The following is a 23,672-nucleotide window of genomic DNA, read 5'->3' as shown; positions in this document are numbered from 1 at the left end:
ATATTGGAAAAATGCAGACTACACCGCTTTATAATTCCAGTAATAGGAGGACTCCATGTGACTGTACATTTGATCCAACTAGTTTCAAAAATCGTGATTCATTTTGTCTATAATTGATATCATTGTTTAATTTATATTCATAAAAAATGTAAAAATAAATATTCTTATTACCATTGTTTTAAATCAATAACTCTCTTTGATTGTTTTTTTTTTTTTTTTATTAATTCATTTTTCCCAGTGGTGCAAAGATAACCAATAAACTTCCAGAGGTTATACTAAAACATTTAGGTCACTGAAAACTGAACAATTATGTAATTTTCTATGTAGTTATAAAAAGACCTTTTTAGGGAACAAATAATAGGCTAAAAATCTTTGAGTTTTCCTGTGGCAACGGAGTATTATTAAGCCTGGAAAGTTGATGCAAAAAATTCCTAGGTGTCCCAATGTCTGTTGACTATTTATAAACCCACTGTCTTTATGAAGGTAATCCAGGAACAAAGTATATTTTTACACATTCTGAATTATTATTTGTACAGTTGTGCACTGTATATTACTTTCATTCTGGTCAGAAAAAGGCAATTAACAAAGCAAAAAAGGTAGGCCACTATAACAGCAAAATTCTACTAACCTATAAACTTTAAACGGTTTTGAACTGGACTACATCAGTAACATCCTCCATCACTATGCTCCTGTTCACTCACTGAGGTCAACCGATTTTGACAAAGCCATCAGATCGATTACCCCCGAGACTTTGGAAATCAGGTGACTCAATTCATCAAACAAAATTAAAACTCATTTGTCCAGGAAGGCATTTAACTCACCCTGACATTCTGACTCTTTCCTTAAGTTTTTCCGTCTTTGTCCAGATACTCAGGATAATTTTTATTTGTATCACAAATTATGTAATTTGTTCAGGGTTTTCTTGTAATATCTTTTATCTTTTATAGTTTTATTTTGATTTATTGTCTCTTATTCTATATTCAGAGCATTGTACAATCGGTATGCATCTTTATTTAGTGTTTTATGTGGATTATTATTTAAATCCAATACATTCCCTGCTGTTCATTTTCAGTTTCACTGAAGCATTTTGAGCAAGAGAAATAAAAATAAAAGTATTATTATTATTATTATTATTATTATTATTATTATTATTATTATTATTATTATTATTATTATTATTATTAAACATGTAGGCCTTTCCTTTAGGGAAATTGCAAAGATAGCCAAGGCATCATTGACTGCAGTTTTCTCCACCATCAACTAGATCTTGAATTTTAACCTCTGACAGGAGGTCTGGCAAACACAAAGCCTCATCAGAATCAGATTAAACGTTTTTGAACATCAAGAGAAATTTCTGTTTAGTTTTTATCATTCCAGGATATTAAGTGCTTATTAATATATAGAATTTAAAAGATTTTAGCATTTGCCTGCAACGTGGAATAAATGTGAAAAAAGTGAACAAGTCTGAATACTTTCTGAATCCAGTAATTGAAGTTGTTATACGTAAATTCTTTTATTTAGATTTTTAAAAACGGAGTTGTTGTGAAAACATGTTAGAAGATTTCAACACTCACAGAGATGTTTCGTGCATGGATGGTACAGCATGACCTCATCACAATGTTAAATACATGTGTGCTATCTCATTCTACCTTTACATAAATATCAGCCCTTTTCATAATTTCTATTTCCGTGTCAACAATTACCAGTATTTTTTCTTTCGGTTTTCCCTGTCATTTATGTTTGTAACAATTGCTTAACTTTGTTTCCATTAGTATTAATTTAAAGTAAGTTGAAAGTTAAAAAAGGGGAATGGTCACCTCCTTGCAGTAACACCTCAATACTCTAGAGATTACTATAGTGCTGCTACAAGAAAAGTAAAAGGGGCAAGTCACCCCTTAACTTTATTTTAAAAGGTTGTTTAATCTTGTACAGAATGATTTTTTCTGAATGGTTTGGTTTAATCATGCAGAGAGTGTAATCTTGTATCATTCATTTTTAAAACAGTAAAAGAGAAAAGTCAGTCTTCTTGTCAGTCCTTCTTCAGGGCACCACACTTCCCACATTACAATCACTCCCCGTGAGATTATACAAAAATGTAAAAATCAATAACCTGTTATTTAGTCACATATTGTTACCTGTTGTGCCAATGAGCTGAAATGCTGCGCGCTTTAATGACTGTAACAGAAGATGGAAATTTTAATACCGATTGAATTGGTTTAGTAAAAAAATAGAGGTCCGATAAGAAACAGTAAAAAAATGATGAATTTGGGAAAATTACAGTAAATAAAGTATGCATGAAATGTACAAAGAACTTAAGATCCAGTCTGTGAAAGCAAACCTTTGCGGCGCAAAACTAAAAAGAACGCTGCACGTGATTAATTTGTTGACAGTGACGGTGAGCAAAGATGGAATACAGTAGTTCCATCACATATTTTCAGATAATATTATTCCATACAAATAAATCAAATCTGTAAATTATGATTCTATATAAGTCACTTCGGTTAGCATGGCATTGCAAGCTCTGGTAACTGAGCGGTTTAGTGAGTAAGTAGTCATCCTCAGCATATCTCATAATGTAAAAAGAATAGGGCACTGCCGTCTGCTTTATATTTTTACAGAAGGTCAGAATGTAACTGTCTATTTTTTAAAAAAAGTTATATTATTTCATCCTCACTTATACTTTGTAAATATGTTTTATATACTTCTTTTTCTTTCTTTCACGTCTGTGGTGTGTTTTTGTTTCTGCTGAAAGAATGTTGATGTCTACGTAGACGGTGACAAAAAGCGACAGATTTCCACCTGCCTAAATGATGAGAACTGTATAGAATTAACCTTGTATAGACGTCTCATGACCTGCTGATCCGGCGATGCCACACAACGATTCTCACAAACATTCCGAGTGTCACTAATTTCAAGAAAGTTAAAGAGAGAGCCTCGCACGTTCTGCTCACCAGTGTAAATCCCCTAAGGGTGCCAGGGTGAAACAATAAAGTTGTCGTTAGCCTTTCTCTTTCATAAAATATACTGTTATGGTATAAATTACATTGTTGAAAAAAACGGGGTGGTACTAATACTACAGAATATTAAGCATTCTTCATTTTTGTACTACAAACAATTGAATTCAAGCTTACTGACTTGATAGTTTATGGATGTACGGTTCTATGTGTTCTGAAAGAAATTACTTCAAATGCATGCTGCAGGCGTAATAGAAGCATTTCAGCACCAAAGCGCTGTCCACCGGAAATTAATTGAATAGGCTATTTAAACAACGCAAGAACAGAGTTTAATTTGCATTGATTTGTTTTCTTAAAATTTTAGAATCTACAATATATTCACCACGTGTCTATTGCAACATTTTCAGTTAGGATACTCTCCATTTACAAATTCAGCAGCATAATTTTAATTAGTATGCCATAAGCAATACAGCAGTCATTTAATCGTTTTAGACCTCTGGTATAACACGCATTTGGGGATGTATCTGTTATCTCGTAAAAGTGTAGAAATACAGTAGTTATTTAAATTTATTTTTCTAATATATTTTAATATTTCAAAGTACAAAACTATTTCACCTTAGAAAACTAGTCCGAACGATGAATGATGTTCAGAATAAGCAATATATATATATATTATAATATATGTCTATATATATAAATGCAGCAATGTTATATCTTTGCTTCACCAATTTTTATTCAGAAAAGAAAATCATTGAAGTCTGAACTTTAAAAGCCTCAGACTCACTAAACTCTTTACATTACAAAATCGCAGACTTTGTTGATTGTCAATGGAGTAATAATGTTTTTCATGTGTGTGTAGCGGGGGAGAGTGCTCCTTAGAAATGTGTCCTTAGTAGTAACTGCAGACAACCAATATATACCCATAACAGCAGAAACTTTAAGACAAAGAAAAAATGTTACTAAAGAAAAGATATTTATATTTAACTTACGTTTGAATGCTTTCACAGCCATATGTAAAAACAGCTTCATGACACTGCATGCCTGTATGAATGCCCTGGACAATGATCAAGCAGAGGCTTTTCTGAAGCTGTAATGCAGAAACTGACTTCAAGTGGCTTGCTTTTTTATTAATCATTTTAATAGTCTGTGTTACATGTAAACCTAAACTAAACGTGCTGTATATGACGTTGCTAAGTTCAGGCATTTTTAGACATTAAAAATCATTTTGACAATCATAAATGAATTTTGTTTCTTTGCATTTAAAGGGCGGCATAGTAGCATAGTGGCGCAGTGGTAGCGCTGCTGCCTCGCAGTAAGAAGACCTGGTTTTGCTTCCCGGGTCCTCCCTGCGTGGAGTCTGCATGTTCTTACCGTGTCTGCAGGGATTTGCTCCGGTTTCCTCCCAGAGTTGGCGATCCTAAATTGTCCCAAGTGTGTGCTTGGTGTGTGTGTGCATGCGTCCTGTTTGTTCATGCCTTGTGGCCTGTGTTGGCTGGGATTAGTTCCAGCAGATCCCCGTGACCATGTGTTAGGATATAGCGGGATGGATAATGGATGGATGGATGCTTTCTAAACTTCATCTTCATGTCTTCACCCATAATACCTGTCTTGAATTTAAACATAAATGGAATGGAACATAATCAAGCTTATAGGTTCATTATTCTGATCTGTACAGTACAAAAAACAGTAAGATTCTTACTTGCATGTGCTACTCAACATGAAACATATCTCCACACTATCTGGCACCATGATTAGTGAGTATGTTTATAACAAGGTAATTTTCCTTTTCTCAGATGATTACCTTTCAACCATGTGGCAGGATATTTATAATAAAAGCAGTAACTTATTTAAAAGCTTTATACTACAACTGTCTAAAGCTCTATAGACACCAGTCCTTCAGAGGTCATTCTTTTTCAACAGAATAATTTAAACTTACCAAACATCTGTGAACAGAAATAGAGATCAGCCGGTGAAACACATATACAAAAATGCTTAAAATATAAAAACAGTAACTATTCTGTCCCCGAACGCCGTGTTAGCGAGGCTTCTCTCCCAAGATCCAGTCCGTACGGAGTGTGCGTCATCTCAAAGGTTTTAGTGAACGTGAACAGATAGTTTTACTCACCAAGAAGGTCAAGGCTGAGAATCCGTATACTTTAATATAGATTTCTGGCAAGAAGTCATACAAGTACTAGGACGTGAAAACCATAAACACCTCGAAGGTAAAAGAACGATACTTTCCTTAACCTAAAATACAATATGGCGGAAGGTATAGCAAAGACTAAAGCAGCGCTAATAGGAAAAAGGGAGCTAGGGACATACCAATATGTATTAATTAAATAGGGGGTGGAGGTAGGAATGTACCAAACAGTCTAATAACAATATTATCACAGGCTACTGTAGCAACACAGTAACTATTATTCTCCAACAATCCCCAAGAAATCAGTTTAACAAAAACGCTTCTGAAAATCTTCTGCATGCACCATATTGTGGGTAACTATACTTTTATAGAATCTGGAAGTGCATTCTTGATTGGCCAAAGTCATTCACAAGTGGAAGGAGGGTGAACAGAAGGTGTACAGAGTGTAACAGGTCAGGAATGATCTGAATCTCTTTACATTTCAGTCTGGAAAGGCAGACTGAATTCACAAATAGGATTTATCAACCAGTGATTTTAGAAGAGTAATCAACTCTACGTTGCATGAATACTTATGGACTATATACTCTCCGAGCAAATGCCTCCGTACAAAAGCACTGCAAGGAGACTCTCAAAGATGAAACACCAGTCGTGCAATGACAGAGTTCGTATAGATACTCCAAATCTAAAAGTAAAAGCGAGCGTCCTGCAGCTGTTTATAGTTATAATTGAAACTCAAAACGGCATGTGTTAATATACTCAATGTACAGACACTGATAGAGTGATTGCGTTTAACTTAAGTGCACAAACGTATGGAAAGACATTTAAATTAGACATTAAAGTTTTGCAAAAGTGCTGCATTAATATATACTTTATATATACTCTTAAGAGTTTGAGAACTTCCTTTGCAAGCGTCTATTAACGATTGTGTTTTTCAGCCTGAGTTTTAAAGATAGTTTCAGACTTTACATCACTGAGAGCGCCTACCGAGAGTGTCGCTGTCTAAAATAACGAGTGTGAGGTGATCACCAGTGGAAGAATGACTTTATGGTGTCTGCAAGAAAAGGGTTTCATATCGTTTGCAATATTTTACCTTTAGCCATAACTGCAATACCTATATTTCCTTAGCCTAATTTACATTTCCTCAAATAAAATGTACTTTTTCGTCATAGCTGTCCTTCATTTATCGAGAACACTCCAGTAACCAATACGCATTAATAAAATATTATATTTCGGATACAATATCATAGATCTTACAAAAACTTTTTAACTACTAATAGAAAGCTTATACATTTCGTTTTACAATGTAATTAACTTATTTTTTACAAAGGTTACTTATTCAGTCGGAGGCAAAGCTTGAAAAAAACTAGTTATTAATTTTTCCAACGCACCCTTTCCCTAAACGTGTATATGAGCCCATTTCAAGAACATTCTCGTACAACCAACCCTTGACGGAAGCTGCAAAGACATTCCACTTGAGTCTACAGGTAGTAGTGTGTTTGTGTCAAATAGCTGTATCCAATCAACCTAAACAAGCAATACTTTAGGATGAGCAATTTGTACTCATGGAGGAACGACCCACGACAGACGGAGAACGTCCAAATTTAACCTCCATCCAGGTTTATGAAACAGGTGAACAGAGCTAGCAAACGTGCAGCCGTGGCGTTCCGAAATTGAATTGGTATTGCATCTGCTTCGTTTATCGCTTTTTGTTCCGTATTCCTCTCTAGATTTGAAACAATGAAACTTGATCAGTCGGGCAAGGTTTGACTCACACACATCTTTCCTTTTACTGAGTCAGCTAAAGGGACGCTGTGCCAATAAGCGTCACTCGATATCAGCGTCGAGTTTTGTGGTAGCTCTGAAATCATTGAATCACTTTGGCTTTAGCAGCAAATCCGGCGTGCTGATTTTGTTTTGTCTTCAGGTCTATAATGATGACATGTATATGTAACACAGACTATTATACTGATGATCAACAAAAATGAAGCAAGCGCTGCCCGGTCAACAAATACATGTTAAAGGATAAGAATTTCTCTGCTTCCAGTTGCTCATTTAGACTTTCGATTCTGAATCCAGTTTTGACACGGGGATAGTAACAGTAGAAGAAAGTGACGGATTTACATTGTCCCGAGCTAGAGTCACAAGCTAGAAGCTAGAAATCGTGTCACTGACTAGACGCCAGGGTGAAACAATAACCGGGTGTTATCGTTTTCATGAAGAACTTTTATTGTCACATGATACTGCTTCACTGAAGACTGCCAGAGTCTCTGACCACAATATTAAAAGTATAGAATATCCTTTTTTTCACAATCGAAGGACTGGAGTGTGTGTGTGTGTATATATATATATATATATATATATATATATATATATATATATATATATATATATATATATATATATATATATATATATATATATATATCCATTGTCCTGGCTAACATAAAATATTTGTTTGTGGTATAGTATTAGTCATTACAAGAGTAATAATGTTGTATTGAATACTTCAGAGCGCCATTCTGATCTGCGTCGATATCACTGGTAGTTAAGGACCGTAGTCTGGTTCCAGGGATGTTCATTTCTGAAATGAGTATTACAAATAAGTATAGAATCTCGTGTAAACGAAGGCGGATTACTATGTACACCGAAAAGGTTTAACGAAAGTTGTTTATTTGAGAGAGGGAGTATTTATCTTTGACACTAATAGTGATACTGAAACTTGAATATATTACTCTGTAGTCAGCAACACATAATAATTTTACACAGTTTCCCGAAATTCAAAATTAACACTGTCTGATTTATAGCAGTCAATCATGCCATTGTACTCAGAGTCCAAATATGCGACACTAAAAAGTGCGATTGCTAATGCCAGTGGGCACGTCTTCCAATACTGAACTCTTCATCGAGGTGACAGTTATTTCAGGATAATTGTCATTACTGTCGATTAGTTGTATCATTACTTTTTAGTGGCCAGTCATTGAATTCGGTCCGTTATATTTCGCTTCCACAACTAACTAAATTGATTAGTACGCTCGAAATCCAGATTATCATTAACTCAAATATCTCCAGATCTGCAGTCTAAACTGGACCCTTTCAATGCTTCTTCATAGGAAAGAGGATAAAATGAGTATAACAGCCCTGAGATGGAACTCTCATCAGTGCCTGTTGCGTTTACGTTTAAAATAGCGGCCCCTATAATAAACGTGCTTTCAGGTATATTTACTTCATAAACATCCCTGCTAAAAAATTATCGTTTCCATCAAGTATGGTAACTGTGACATTACTCGAACCAGACCATGCAGGAATTCCACACTCCCGTTAGAACTAAATTATGCACCGCTTGCATTTCAAGATTAATCCCTCCAATTCTGCGTGTCAATTTTGACATAACAGAATTTCGTTTATATAACTGCACACTTAAATATTACCGACATCAGGATCCACGGCCTTCACCAGCAAATTTTTTTCCGTTCTCAATTTTGATTCTGAAATATTTATGCGACTTACACTAAAACGGAATCTCGAGGCGTATATGAAGCTGATTTTCACATACGACTTCTAGATTAAGTAAGCAATAATCTTTAAATGCATAAATATCTTCTTTTTCATTTTTTTCCACTAATAACCAAATTACCATTTGCTTTGTGTACATCTAGATCAGGCCCGGTTCTAGAGGCGAAGCCGACATCGTGTCATTTGCTTTAAGCCGCGCCCTCACCCTATAATGCCTTCACTCGTTTTCTAAACCAGTGTATTTAAAATTAAACATTTTCGCAATTTCCTTAATGTCAGAAAAATAAAGAAAATTTCTTCGTATGTAGAAGAAAACTTGACTTACGCATTTAACGAATTCATCAGTAAAATTCCGATTAACACCACAAAAACTTTGGACTGATGTGCTGTGTACTTGAGCTGACACAGTTCGCGTGTCGTGACTTGCCTGATTTTCTTTGAAACAAGTTACCGACATTCGACGGAAAAAGACGAGCCCCGTCCTCTATGTTCGGCCGCCTTCGTGCATGCACCCTTTGTACGACCGGTAGAACCGGACCTGATCTAGATATTGTGTGCCACGACCAAAAGCAATTTGTAGTCCTCGTTTAGAAATATTGCTGGTACTGAGCACAACAGCCCGACATCTAAAACTACTTTTCCGATTATTGGTCCTTCCTGCACTTCCTCTGGAATAGAATAACGTATCTTCAAGCAAAATAAATCTGATATCTGAAAAAAGTATTACAAATAGATTCACTGACCTGTTCATCTCCAAAAAAAAAAAAAAGAATAACCTATATCTTTGGAATAAAAACAAAATAATGCGTATGCCTTAAAGGTGAATGTTTTAAGAGAAATGATGCCAGTAAAAGAAAAAAATCCGTCTGTCTTTGTTGACAGCTTGAATGTAATCCTACAGAAATTTCTCAGTATTACTAGTCAACAGCGACACTATGAGGTTGAGAAACGATGGTCTGTTCGGAACTAAAATTATTCTATTGAATGTCTGATTATTTCACTCTTTTTGTTGCTTTACAAATGACATGAAGTGTGGTCAATTCATGTTAAAGAACGCTTGCACTGAATTCTGAAAGTAGGTATAATACAATATATACAATATTTACTTTAATATACTTAAGCATCGCCCCCTGCTCGCTTCGTTCGCCAACCCCCATGTTTGGTTTTCCGGATACGCTCTTGTAAGATGTTTTTTCTTTGAATTGTTGCTATTTCATTAGTTTCACTTTTATTTCAGAACTTCTGTGAAAACAATATTTGGAATCGTTCGTGTCCCAGCATGCTGAATCTTTTAAATGAGGTCTGTGAGACTTGTGTTTAATGACTTTTGTACCATAATGTAGGAAAGGTTTCTCTGTTTGGAATTTCAGCACAGACAAAACGATTCTAAACGAAATTAATCCTGATACTCTATATGTTCAATTTCCTCAAAATAACTATTCAAGGTGGCTCTAAAATCGCTACTGACCCCTACTCTCTTTTCTGTTTCTTTTTCTGGTTTTTTTGTGGTGGTGGCCTGCGCCACCACCACCTACTCAAAGCTTCATGATGCTCCAACAATGATGGACGGATTAAAAGGCAGAAGTCTACATGACCATCATCATCATCAAGCCCTTCCGTGAGAATCCTAAATCCAAAGAGGACTGTTTCATTTATGTTAGGTAGAATGCCCAGAGGGGACTGGGTGGTCTCATGGTCTGGAATCCCTACAGATTTTATTTTTCTCCAGCCGTCTGGAGTTTTTTTGTTTTTCTGTCCCCCCTGGCCATTGAACCTTACTCTTATTCGATGTTAATGTTGATTTATTTTGTTTTATAATTGTGTCTTTCATTTTTCTATTCTTTAATATGTAAAGCACTTTGAGCTACTGTTTGTATGAAAATGTGCTATATAAATAAATGTTGTTGTTGTTGTATTCACATCATTAGCAGTTAATAGTTTTGTTTTTGCAAAGTAACCAATAAATGCATGTGAGTTAAACCCCGTTTTTGAAATTCTCTGACTTAAACTAATTTCCTTTTGTTTGCGTCAATGCAATCTGTGCTATCTTTTTTTTTTTTGATACTGTAGCGAATGACGTAATAAAGTGTCACAAAAGTTCTACTTTAAGAATCACCGACTGTGTAACCCCAAACACAACTTTCTAGCACCCCCACCAACCTTTCCTTCCACAGGTCTCGCCTCCCCCTTACTGCATCAATCAGCACCCAGCTATCAGTCTGCCGTGGTGTACTCTGCCCTCCCTCAAACTAACAGTCACTTAAAACAAAAAAGGCTTTAGCTTGGCCGGGACGCTAAAATACATTCGACTGTAACTGCTTTCATATTATGTACCTTTCTCTGCATATGTATCTCTTTTTTCCGCACTGCTCTTTCTTCTTTGCTGAGAGCATGACTTTACATGACTGAATGTTTTGCTGGCTGTCTGAGCTCTTAATTGATAAGAAGGGTGTGTCTTGAAGACTCTTATGTTCCACGTCCCCGCGAGACTGCCCTGGGACAATCTCTTGGCGGGTCTTTAAAATGTCTTTCGAGAACTTCCGAGAAGATCACGTCTCGTCGCCTGGCTTTTACATTCCAGGACTTTTTTTTATATATAGAGAGATATGTTATAGATGTGAATTTGGTCATTTTTTTAATTATATTTTATAATTTTAAATCCACAAGCATAGAATATTTAAAATGCAGCATAAAAAGTTTGAATTTCAGAGCTAATTTTATATATTTAAAAAAAAAAAATAAATCTGCTTTTGTGTTAAAAGCAAAATTAAGTAAGTACAATATATTCAGTAATCATACAAATATATTTTTCATAAGTATTTTGTACTGCATAAGTATTTTAAGACTTACAATGTATTGAGAGGATTTAGAAAATGGAAGGTTGTATGTATGAACTTTCATGATGTGTGCCATTTACAGACATATATGTGATCTTCATTTTCATACAGTTTGTGCCAATTCTCTTCTAAGTTCTTCTCCTTAGTCAAAGTATATGCCAGAAACCCAGTTTAACAGTTACCTCTTGAAATTTCATACTCAGACTTAATATGTTGCTAAATCTGTACCTTACCATCAACATAGTTAACCACCATTCCTAACTCTTGGGCAGATCCAATTGTGGGTCCTGGCATGGCGAGAGGTCAAGAGAGCACCATACAAGCATGGGGATACACCAAGGATTAGTGCTGGGGCCTCACCATTCACTGCTTCACTTGGCTGGTTGAGCCCCATAGTTCTTCTTTTCAGTGCTATGCTAATGATATGTAGCTGCCTGTTGTTCTTTCTGGAGAACAAAATGGTATAATCTAGAATCTGTGTATGTCTCACTGATATTGCAACCTGGATGAAGGAACACCATCTCTACCTCAATTTCTCAAAGACAGACCTCCTTTTTATCCCAGAACCCTGTCTCTGCTCAGCTTGGCTCATCATCATGCTTCTGTCAAGTTGGTATGCAACCTTGGTGCAATGATTGATGTCCAGCTGTCCATCAGAGAACATGCTGTTCTCTCAATTTGCCGATTCAGTCTATATAATTTCAAATAAGATCAGACCATATCTAAAAGGTATGCAGCACAACTCCCTGGTCCAGGCTTAGGTCATGTCATTTTTGGACTACTGCAACTTTGTGCTGGCAGATGTGCCAGCATGTGTCACTAAGTCACTGTAGATGATTAAAAATGCAGCAGCAAATCTTGTACAAAAACCAGCTGAGGCAAGCACTCCTCACTTTCTCTTCTTGTAATGGCGTGTATTAAGTGATATTAAGTGTATTATAGTGATATTTTTGCGGTCCTATACCCATCCTGACCACTCAGGTCAGCTGATAAACATCATCTAGTGATGTCACCAAATATCAGTCCAGACTCTTCATGTGAAGTTCCTAGCTGGTGAAACAAGCTGCCCACCTCCATTAAAACTTCTATATCCCTTACTTTGATTAAGAAGAACTTGAATAACTATGTGTTTAGCGAATTTTTGTCTATCTGATATTAACTTTTAACTGGATTAATTTGTAACTGGCTTGTATTTTCTTCTGAGATCTTCACTTGTGATGATCAATTTTGTCACCTTCTCCTGTAACGTTTATTTGATTATGTTCACCTCTTTGTAAGTTACTTTGGATTCACAAGGTGTATTGTCACCTTGACAAAGCAGGCAGCATTGTGAGGATTATGTCTTTTGATTTCTCCAGTGCCTTTCATACAATCTAGCCATCTCCATTAAGGGATAAGCTCCGAGATACAGTATGCAGGTGGATGAACCTGTGGTGTCCTGAATAATGGACTATCTATTGGGCAGGTTACAGTTTGTGAGACTCAAGAACTGTATTAGTAACACTGGAACACCACAAGGAACAGCCTTGTATCCTTTTCTCTTCTCTTTTCTCTTCTCACTTGCAGAAATTTTTAGATGACTTTGTACTTATGGGATGTATTGATAAATGAGGTGAGACAGAAAAGACAAGTTAGGTAGAGAACATTGTGTCTTGGTGCAGAAAGAACTGTCTGAAACAAAAAATACAAACAATAGTGTCCCATTTATCATTTTGGGTCTTTGTTTATGTTTTTCAACCAGTTAAAAAATCAGTTAAATTTTGTATGAGTGGCACTGGGTTGCAGTGCTTGGACTTTGATTAATTTGAGTTTCAGCTACAGTCTTACATATCTTCCTTTTCTTCTTTCGGCTGCTCCCGTTAGGGGTTGCCACAGCAGATCATCTGTCCGCATATGGATTTGGCAAAAGTTTACACCAGATGGCCTTCCTGACGTAACCCTCTCCATTTATCCAGGCTTGGGACTGGCACGAAGAAACACACTGGTCTGTGCATCCTTTGTGGCTGGGTTTTCTACACTCTTACATATCAAGGTACCAAAGTGGTTCTTTAGAGAAATGCCATATGGAAACCACTTTTGGTTCTCAAAAGAGTCACCTATATGGGGGCTCCAGAAAGATTTTTTTTTTTATTTAGATCTGTAACAGGTTTCATAAAGAGATAATAAGTGAAATCCCGGTAGCTTCTTGATTTTAAAGGGACTCTCAGTGCTTACAATATCTCAGGCTAACTTTGGGGTTTCTTGATAAGTTGCTTACTATACATTAAAGATTTCTATTTTGTTCACATATCAGGAACTATTTCAAGGCTCAAAGAACCAATTACAAATATTAAAAAAAAAAAACTTTTCCAAGAATAAAATGGCTCCTTGTCATGTGTTCTGTGTACAAAGAACCACACAATCGAGTAAAGTGTAATTTTGGAACAATAATTTTAAAGAGGGCAGAGTACCTTCTGAAACTAATCATTCTATTCTCACAAAGTTTGTTCACATTTTCCCCAAGTACTCCAGTTTTCACCCGCATTTCAAAAGAAGATCAGCTCTTACTGAATATTGAATAACAAATATAAATTGACAAAGATTGAGTGCAAAGTGCGCATGAATGGATTTTACTGATTATTGTGTATGCAGTTTGTGTCACATTTCCATATTCTCCCTGTGTATGCATAGGTTTTCTTTATGTACTTTCTCTCACATTCTGATGACAGTGGAGTGAGTGAGTGAGTGAGGGACGGAGGTGTTGTAACAAACAGGTTCCCCCATTCATGACTGGTTTCCTAAATGTCCTCAGCACTGCCAGGATAAACATAATCCTGAATTAGAATTGGAGGCTTCAGGAAATATATGCATTTATGGGTTGACAAAGTACTGTGCAATCTTTACATATCTTTTCATAAGACATACTCAAACAGATAACTATGCATTAAAATTGATCAATTATGACAATTTTACAACTGAAGCAAGTTACATTATGTAATCTGCTTAGAGTCACTTAATACGTCAGACTATATATATGGACTATATAAAACAAATTTCTTCCTTAAAATCTTGCACCCTAACTGTGAGAAAAATTGCAAGACTTTGAGGGCAATGTGCCTGGACTTTGCCTGTTGTTCCAGGATTAGGCCTAATTCCCTACAATTCCCTACTAGATAAAATGAGAACAGAAAATTAACGTCTTTACTAGAGAAGTTTAGAAATGTTACATTTTAGAAATATTAACTTGAACCTGATATACAGTATGTTTCAATGAGAAGTTTGCATAATAATTACACTCTGCTTTCTTTTCAATGTGACTAAACTATGTTGTCTGCAAATGATTTGCATCCTGTGACATTAACAACACCACCATTAGTGAGAACATCACTAACACTTCCAAGATTGTTGAAATATAAGACATCTTCAAAATAGATTCATTTCCATTAAAATCAATAAATACAGTGTATCACTTTCTCCAAAAGAACAGGAAATCTTTTATGGTTCTATTTCACATTACATCACCTTTGCTCAACACTATATTTCAAGATTTTAATTTCTCATCTCACCTCTTATACAGTTACAGGTTTTCTCCTAAAGAGCAAAACACGACTCATACTTTGCTTCAATGACAGTTGATTTATGCCTCGATGAACATGACCAGCAAGAACTGACCAGAAAGTGGATGAATGTGGAAATGTTACATTGGCTCATGCAATATAGTTAGTCTACAGCTGTATTCAAGAAGCACCTTCAGTTGAAAATTAATTACTTTGCATTCAGAACAAGTAAGATGCTAAAAGTCGAAGATGGAGCATTGTCGCCTGCTTAAAGTAACAAGGATCCATCAAGAAAACATAAACTTAATAGGGATAATGTACATAAAAATAATAAGCAATAAATAATGTAGTTTAAAGAAAATATATGCTACTTAGTACATTGCAAACATATTATGGTAGACTGTTCAGCACAGAATATTACATATTCAAATTCCACAAAAGAAGTGACAAGGCAAGTAAATGCTTCTAATAATGCCCATATTTAAATATGTGTCAAAAGAAAAAAATATTTCTAAATGACCTATTAAAAAAGCATATCAGATGCCTTAAATTTGCTACCAACTTAAACTAACAATACCTTGTGCTATCTATTTAAAGGGATTTATTAAAGTAATGTTGGAAACCATCATTAACATTTCCAAGCATATAGCAACTACCGATAAATAGATTGTGTGTGATGTGTGTGTTTGTGTATCATTAAACCATAAAATTACATTTGGCTAAAAGAAAACTTGCAAATCAATTCAAACACACTAATGGAAGTACTTTGCAAATAATTACTTCATATATAGTAATAATCATTTAATTTAGCAATGAAGAAAGAAATAGAAAGAACTCATGCTTAATCTGCAATTCATATGAAATGTGTTTCTTCAAGACTTTAAAACGTCTGTTTCCATTTTCGTGTCATTTATGATATAAGACAGAATTGCTTTTCCTCGAGTGCTGTAGCGTGTATTTCTTATAAGAACCATATGCGTTTAAAGCATATCAGATGAGAAACAGCTGACTCTTCCGAGTTATTGTTTTTCACTACTCTGTTGTAGAATGTTTCTTTTTCATAGTCGAAAGACTACAGCGCTAAGTATTTCCGTTGTATACATGAATAAAAATATTTTTTAGAGGTCATGTTGAAGTGATTCTTTACTATGGAATTTTTGTAGCGCTATTTTTAATATCATCTAGATCTTTGGCTTTTAAGGAGCAGAGCCGGGTGCCAGGGATGATGTTTTCCGAAACGGGTATTTCGTATGACGTCATTATAAACTGAGGCGTATTATCATTTACATCCAGCAGGTTTAAATAAATGGTTGTATTATTAGACAGAAAAGGTATTCCTTTATCCTTGATCATGATACTTGTGTTAAGACTAGGAGTTGTTTCTCTATCCAAAAGATTCGCTGTCACCAAGGTATACTAATTTTCCATTGAACGCTTGAGTTCAAAATCAGCATTACCTGAGATATAACAGTCTACTTCAACACTGGCGCCCGAGTCCACATCCCGACAGTAAAGACCGTGATAATTGTGCCAATTGGTTTTTAACATAGGAGACAGTACAGGAGCATTGTCACGGATATCAATTATTTTTATTATTACTTTGCAGTTCCTTGTCACTGGCCTTGATGCGTTGTCCTTGACTTAAACAAACAATTCAAACTGATGAGACTGTTCAAAGTCTAAGACATCAGTTACAGTTCATCCATCCATCCATTTTCTAACCCGCTGAATCCGAATACAGGGTCACGGGGGTCTGCTGGAGCCAATCCCAGCCAACACAGGGCACAAGGCAGGAACCAATCCTGGGCTGGGTGCCAAACCACCACAGGACACACACAAACACACCCACACACCAAGCACACACTAGGGCCAATTTAGAGTTATCTTTCCTTTTCTAGGATCTAAAATAAATTTCATTCGCCCCTCTCCTGCACTGTGAAGATTAAATGAATACAACAACTATACACTGGAGCCTTCATAAACGTCTCTGGATTTTCTGGCACATTTGTTTCATGAACCTTTCTATTAAATTTTGGTGCATTATCGTTTGTATCAGTTATGTTGACCGTGATATTAATCTAGCCATATTTCTTAATCAAGAAATATTTATTTGAGTTGCACTGAACGAGAAATTTGGAGCATTGTCATTAACATCCAAGATTTTCTCAATACTAAATATCTGAAGGGAGTTTTCCAGAACTATTTCAAGATTATGTAAACAACTGTTCTTAAAAGCAAAGACGTTTTCCCTTTCGATTTTTTATTTAACAAATAAACTTCATTTTGCATTGTTTACACCAAGGTACCGCTTCCTTTGGCCTGGAGCAATCTGTACCCCTTGGTTAGAAAAATTGTGAACTTTAATCCCAATATCTGCTGCTACGTTTTCGATTACAGCTCCTTTCTCCAATTCTTCGGGAAAAGAATAACGAATGTTTAAACAGGGTACGAGATACAATATTATAAAAATATTACTATTTCAAACGTCATCATCACTAAGAAATCAAGCCAATGCAGATAATGTTGCTAACTTAAATACTGAAAATCCTAACGGAAAAGGAATTGAATATAAAATATGATCCTCTTACCGTTTTTTCCCATTACTTCAACGCAAATAATTTTTCCAGTGTTCTTAGTCAACAGCGACACCCCACGGTGAAACTGAAACGTTTCTGTCGGTGTATAAATGTAGCGTGCATCAGAGAATGTGATCATTTTTAAACTAATAATTTTGTGTGCAGACACATTTCTGTTTCAAATATTCATTTTTGATTATTGTTATTTAACCTTTGCAGACGTTTTCCTAAGGTAACTGTCTTTTACAATTTATTAACATGAATGACTTTATTATGTGTGTGTTCAAGCTTAGCGTGCTGTCACCACGACCTTTAAAGAGGAATGCAAATGAAATGATCCCTTCATTTTGTAATGTCGCTTATTTATGAAGAGTGCGTATCATATACCTGATAGAATCAGGTAAGGCAAAAAATCAGCCCTGAACGCGATATAAATCCACGGTATTGCACATACAGATACACACACACCCTTTTAAATTACCAGTTAATAAAATTACAGTTTGACATGTGAAAGCTGGAATGTATAGTGTTAATGCATTTGTACACCAAACTCAACTGAGTTACGTTGGACCAGGAATTAAATGTACTAGCCAATTCGCGGCGTACCATACGCCACATAATCTGGCCGTTTTTTTAAATGATTTTTAAACACAAGGAGAAAATTAACATTTGAAAAATCGGTAATGTAATAGTAATAAATCAGCAAGAAAAGCAACATTGTAACAATGCACGGAACGAACCAATACACAATCGTCCGTGACTGAATTTCTCGTTCAGTATGCACTGCCTGCTCATGTGCCCACCTCCAACTCAGTACTTGAGTCGTTGTCGTCTTTGCGCAGTCCAGATGCACCTGTGACTCACGTAGACTTTTCATTGCTCTGTGCAGTTGTGGCTGCTTTTTTCTATATAATCCACCAAGACACCCGACCACGGTAGTAGCGAGGTGGGGCTTCGTTGTTCCTTTCGCATGGTTTTTCATGGTGGACGCAGTTGGGTGTCGAAACCGAAAAGAATAATGAAAAGTCAACGTGGCTCAGACGTGCATGTGGACTCCTAGAACAGATGAAAGGGACTAACTGGGTGGTCGGTGAGTTTTTGCGTCCGGGCACATGGGCAGGCAGTGTGAAAGCCTAGAGAGCGAGGGTAGATGTGGGCCGGTGAAAAAGGAGTGTTGGTGGGCAGGGAAACATCTTTCGTGTTCCTGCAGGAGCATCTAAGAAGACACATGTTTGTCGCGGATGCAAATTGCTGTATGCAGCATGTAAAACAGTTTTCTATGGTGCCAGCGATCGTGTGTGCCAGCGATCGTGTGTCGTAACCGAAAACTCGGTTTTTAAAGACTGCTTACTTCATTGTGTTTTAACCTCAGCTGTAAAGGATTGTTTTAAGGATCCCATGGGATACCCCTCACAAACCGTTTTACACGCTGCATATGGCGATTCACCTCCGCGAGAAACATGCCTCTATGAACAGTCAATGTGGCTCGGAAGTGCATGTGGCCTCTACGACAGATGACTATAAATGACGCCGGTTTTTCTGTGTCGTCACGTCCGAGTTGGTGGGTGTGGCTCGGCGAGTTGTCGTCGTATCCAATGGTCTTGAAGTTGGTGGGCGTGGCTCCTTCCTGCGTGTGCCATAGGTGTTTTACCTGTCTGCGGCTTAAATCCACGCCCCTTCCGGCGTGCTTTCCATGGGTGTCTTGCCTTAGTGAATTATATATATAGATAGATTTTAACAGAAGGATGATTACAGTCCTGACCATTGCACCTTATCCTGCCTAATTTTACTAACATCACAGGTTTTTGGGGTATTATTTGCTGTTGGAAAAATGTTTGATATATTTTCCCAGGAGAAAAAAAAGACATTTTGGTTACTTTGTATGATTTTGGAAAGCTGTTACTTACAAAAGCTGCAAGAAAAAATGAAGAAAGCTCTTCAATATTAAATTTTACCTAACTGAACTGCACCAATTGGAAATCCAAAAATATTTATTGTATTCTTTAGATGAATGTTATAGCTGTAAGATATTGCTAAGTTTTAACTTATACAAATTTGAGAGAGCTTCAATAAAAAAGTGGAGACTGTCACCATGCACTGAGGACACATATGTCTTCAAAAATTGCTCATCAGTTTTGTAAAAATAAACAGAGGTTCAACTGTAACAGGAGATATCTTTTTACTTGTGTAGTACAACATAGAAATCTAGTAGTGGTCGAAAATTATCCTTCAAAAATATCCCTTTTAAATATACAGCAGATTTATTGGGACATGTACTTTGAATGATTGTAAGATATACTGTAGCATTTTGAAATACATATTTTTATAAATACACGTTTTGTTTTGCTTGGAACAGCTAATCCCTAAACACACCACTAATAAGTGACAGCCCCCTCAGTATGTATGATTTGCTATTATAGAAGAGGGCAGGCTGAATGAGATATGGCAGCAAATCAATAATGCACCTTAGGTAAGGACACACATATGCACATGGGTTAGAATTGGTCAGGCATCTTTATAAGCAAGAATGCAGACCACACACTTTTAAATGGGTGATTATAACCTTCAAAATACTCTACAGTCTTAGCATTTTACATCTACTTTGGTAACCATTACAGTATGACAACAAAAATGAAATACTTCTTAGTAGTAAATGCATGAAATAAACAGAGTGATAACAATCAAATCAATTGGTTGTAGCTCATATACACTTACAAGGCAAAAAATTAGGAATGGAATTAAAATTAAACTGTACTTCACTGTACAATAAAATATTTGCTGTTACTCACGATGCATTGTGTGACACAATGAGCTACTCTAAATACAGTTGATCACTTTATGAAAACAATTAATACTAATAATTGATCAACGGTATCAATTTAAAAATCCAACAAACACACAAATACCAAGTACACATGTACTACATATAAGAGAGAAGAACTAACAATCTAACAATAGTTGTAATTGAGCAAAGGACTGTCAGTAACTATAATCTGGTATTGCAAAATGTGATTTACATAAGGAAATCTGGGTCACAGGTCAAATCAGGTGATTATGCTGTATGTGACTATTCAGTGTTCCATGGATAACTTTCAAAAGTCTGCTGCAATGGCATTGAATTGCTTCTCGGTTGCCAGGGGTCCAAACAGCTTGTTCCTGTAATGTGTTGGGACTTAAAACATAAAAGGCATTTTCTTTAGCCATTTCCTTTTATGGATTTATTCTTTATGAAGATGTACTTTAATTTGCTCCAGTGATAACCTGGGAGATTTCAAACACCCAGTGCAGAGTCTCTCAAATTGTCATAATACAGATGTCATACCGGAATGTGATCAGCTAGGAGCAGATTGACATTCTTCAGCCTTCTCAAAAAATGAAGGTACTCTTAAGCCTGGTAAGGTTGAGGAACTATGACACATCCTCGGTGATATGGACTCTTAAGAAATTAAAGTTACTTGTTCTTTCATGCCTAATCTCATTAATGTTAAAAGGTGCAAGTCTCTCGAAGACAACAATGACCTCCTTTGTCTTACTAGCATTGGGATAAAAATTCTTATTTTTATAACCTTCTCCCTACAGCCCATACCATTGTTGCTCAATACCTCAGCTCATATAATTTTTATTGAACATTTACTCCTGTTCTATTTTCTTAGGTGGCACTAGGCATAAGCAAAACTTTAGACTAAAATTCATTGATGTTAAATAGACAGTCCAGAACTAATACTGAGAATGCATCTTTTTATGCAATGTTTACATTAGCTGTACTTTGCTTTTATATTCTGCTATTATTGAACATAACTCTTATTCTTTTGCTGTGAATACATCATAATAAGCATTAATTTAACCAGCTTTGTTCCAATTTGTTAGAACTTTTAACAAAATGGTTATTTTTGTTTGTAATGCTTTCATCATCATTTCAGCAACATCATCATGTCACCATTTTTTGTATACATTTTTTCATGGGCAATACCATTTTATGCATCTGGATCTCATGGGTTGCGGTGGGCTGGCACTCTGCCTGGGGTTTGTTTCCTGCCTTGCCCCCTGTGTTGGCTGGGATTGGCTCCAGCAGACCCCTGTGACCCTGTAGTTAGGATATAGCGGGTTGGATAATAGATGGGTAGATGGATCTCAGTAGCTTCCTCCAGAGAATAAGAAAGCCAAGCATTATAACCTACATCGGCATCATAAGTTCTGATTCTTGTAACTGAATAACCTGTTTTCACATTTCTAGGAATCGTTTCTTGAACAACAGCAGTTCCATTTGTAGTATAAGGGAAAACGATCACGGGTGGATTGTCGTTTTGATCCAAAATAAACACAGTCACAGTGACATTGCTGCTGAGCGATGGAACTCCAGAATCTTTAGCTATAACAATACATTTGTGTTCCAGGTTGCTATGATGCCACGTGGTCGTTAGACCATGTATCTTGTAGCATCATGGTGGTCATGATGTATAACACCACCACTCCCATTACACAAGATGCAAACTTTGAGAAATCTTAAGAAGACCAGTGTCAAGAAAATGAAGAAAAATATTTAGTCCAGGTCTTCTGATCAAGACCTGAATGACATTAATAGTAACAAGTTAGCCTTAATATTATTTTGTTTTGCTGTTATAAGTGGTTGTAAGATAGTATACGCAAAAAAGATACAATTAAACATTACAATAAAATTCCACCCTGAAAGTAATTTCAAAACAATATTTAGATATTCAACTAACAAACTCATTCTATTCATAATTTTAAGTCATAGTTTTAAAAAGTTTCACAGCCTTATTCCTGTATTCCTGCAGTAGTGGGGTGTTGTGCCATGTTAGCCATTATGGATCCAGTGAGAAGTCAAGCAAAATGACACCTTCTATTGGCTAACTGAACTGATTACAATTAGCAAGCTTTCAAGGCAACTGAGGCTCCTTCTTCAGGCAACAACTGGCCAAAGGAAGGGGCCTCAGTTACCTCAAAAACTTCCATATTGTAATTGGTTCAGTTAGTCAATAAAAGATGTAATTGCCCGAGGGGACTGGGCGGTCTCTTGGTCTGGAAACCCTACAGATTTTATTTTTTTCTCCAGCCTTTGGAGATTTTTTTTGTTTTTTCTGTCCACCCTGGCCATCGGACCTTACTCTTATTCTATGTTAATTAATGTTGACTTATGTTTATCTTTTATTGTGTCTTCTATTTTTCTATTCATTTTGTAAAGCACTTTGAGCTACATTTTTTTGTATGAATATGTGCTATATAAATAAATGTTGATTGATTGATTGATTGATTGACTTCTAACTTCAAAAAGTATTCCAAAAGTTTCAGCAAAATTATTGTTAATGTCTTTTGATTTTTTGAATTACTCCATAGTTTCACAATAATGTTGGTCAGATCTTGCTTTTGGATGTTGTAGCTTATTGAAGAGAGTCTAAAAAAGTGCCATCAAAACGTGGTCTTGTGTTTCATGTGCAAGGATTTCAAGCATGCAATAGCCAAGGTTGAAACGTAATTGGCCTCCTAGTCAACTAAACCTAAGGTTAAGTAATGCAAAGCAATGCAGAAATTATATACAGGTCAGCTGAGACTTTTAGTTTGGCTGAAAAGAGACTTGTGTACGGTGATCCTGAAGTTCAATGCACAAAAATAAACTGATTACACTAAAATAAATTAAACAAAAATAAATGCAGGGTCACCATACTTGTTTTCAGCACAGTAAGTAAACTGTGGCAACCCTAAAGGAGAAGCCGAAAGAAGAAGAATAAGTAAGTTAGTAAACAACCATGACAGCAGTGGCTATTAGTAAAAAGTAAGGGTGTTTCTTTACAGGAAATGGATTCAGGTGTAAAAAGGATTACTAGATAAAGCAGTCCATATCGTTCAAATCGGGAAGTGTTAGCACTAATAGGGAAGTGAATGCATAACCATTTATTGATAAGTGTCCATAAATAGTTTGAATGTCTGTGTTTTGAGGTGTGACTGGAGTACTACAGTCTTCAGTAGTATAAGCCTGGAGGAGATTCTTAATGCAATGCCTATGTTTTAGCTGTCTCTCTGCTGCCATCTAGTGCTTCTTCTTCTAATTCATTCGCAGACAAACAAAGATCAAGATCCAAATGAAGATTATATATAGA

General features: G+C 36.0%; 1 protein-coding gene across 2 annotated transcripts in view; it reads right to left on the bottom strand.

Annotated features, from left to right (window-relative positions):
* The window catches only part of LOC120542158 (protocadherin gamma-C3-like), a 37,180-nt gene that overhangs the window by 2,059 nt on the left and 11,449 nt on the right, over positions 1-23,672 (bottom strand). The window lies entirely within an intron of this gene.

This window comes from Polypterus senegalus, chromosome 13, assembly GCF_016835505.1.
Source record: "Polypterus senegalus isolate Bchr_013 chromosome 13, ASM1683550v1, whole genome shotgun sequence".
Classification (NCBI taxonomy): Eukaryota; Metazoa; Chordata; class Cladistia; order Polypteriformes; family Polypteridae; genus Polypterus; species Polypterus senegalus.
Note: the sequence above shows the minus strand (reverse complement) of the source record. Positions and strands in the feature narration are given on the sequence as shown.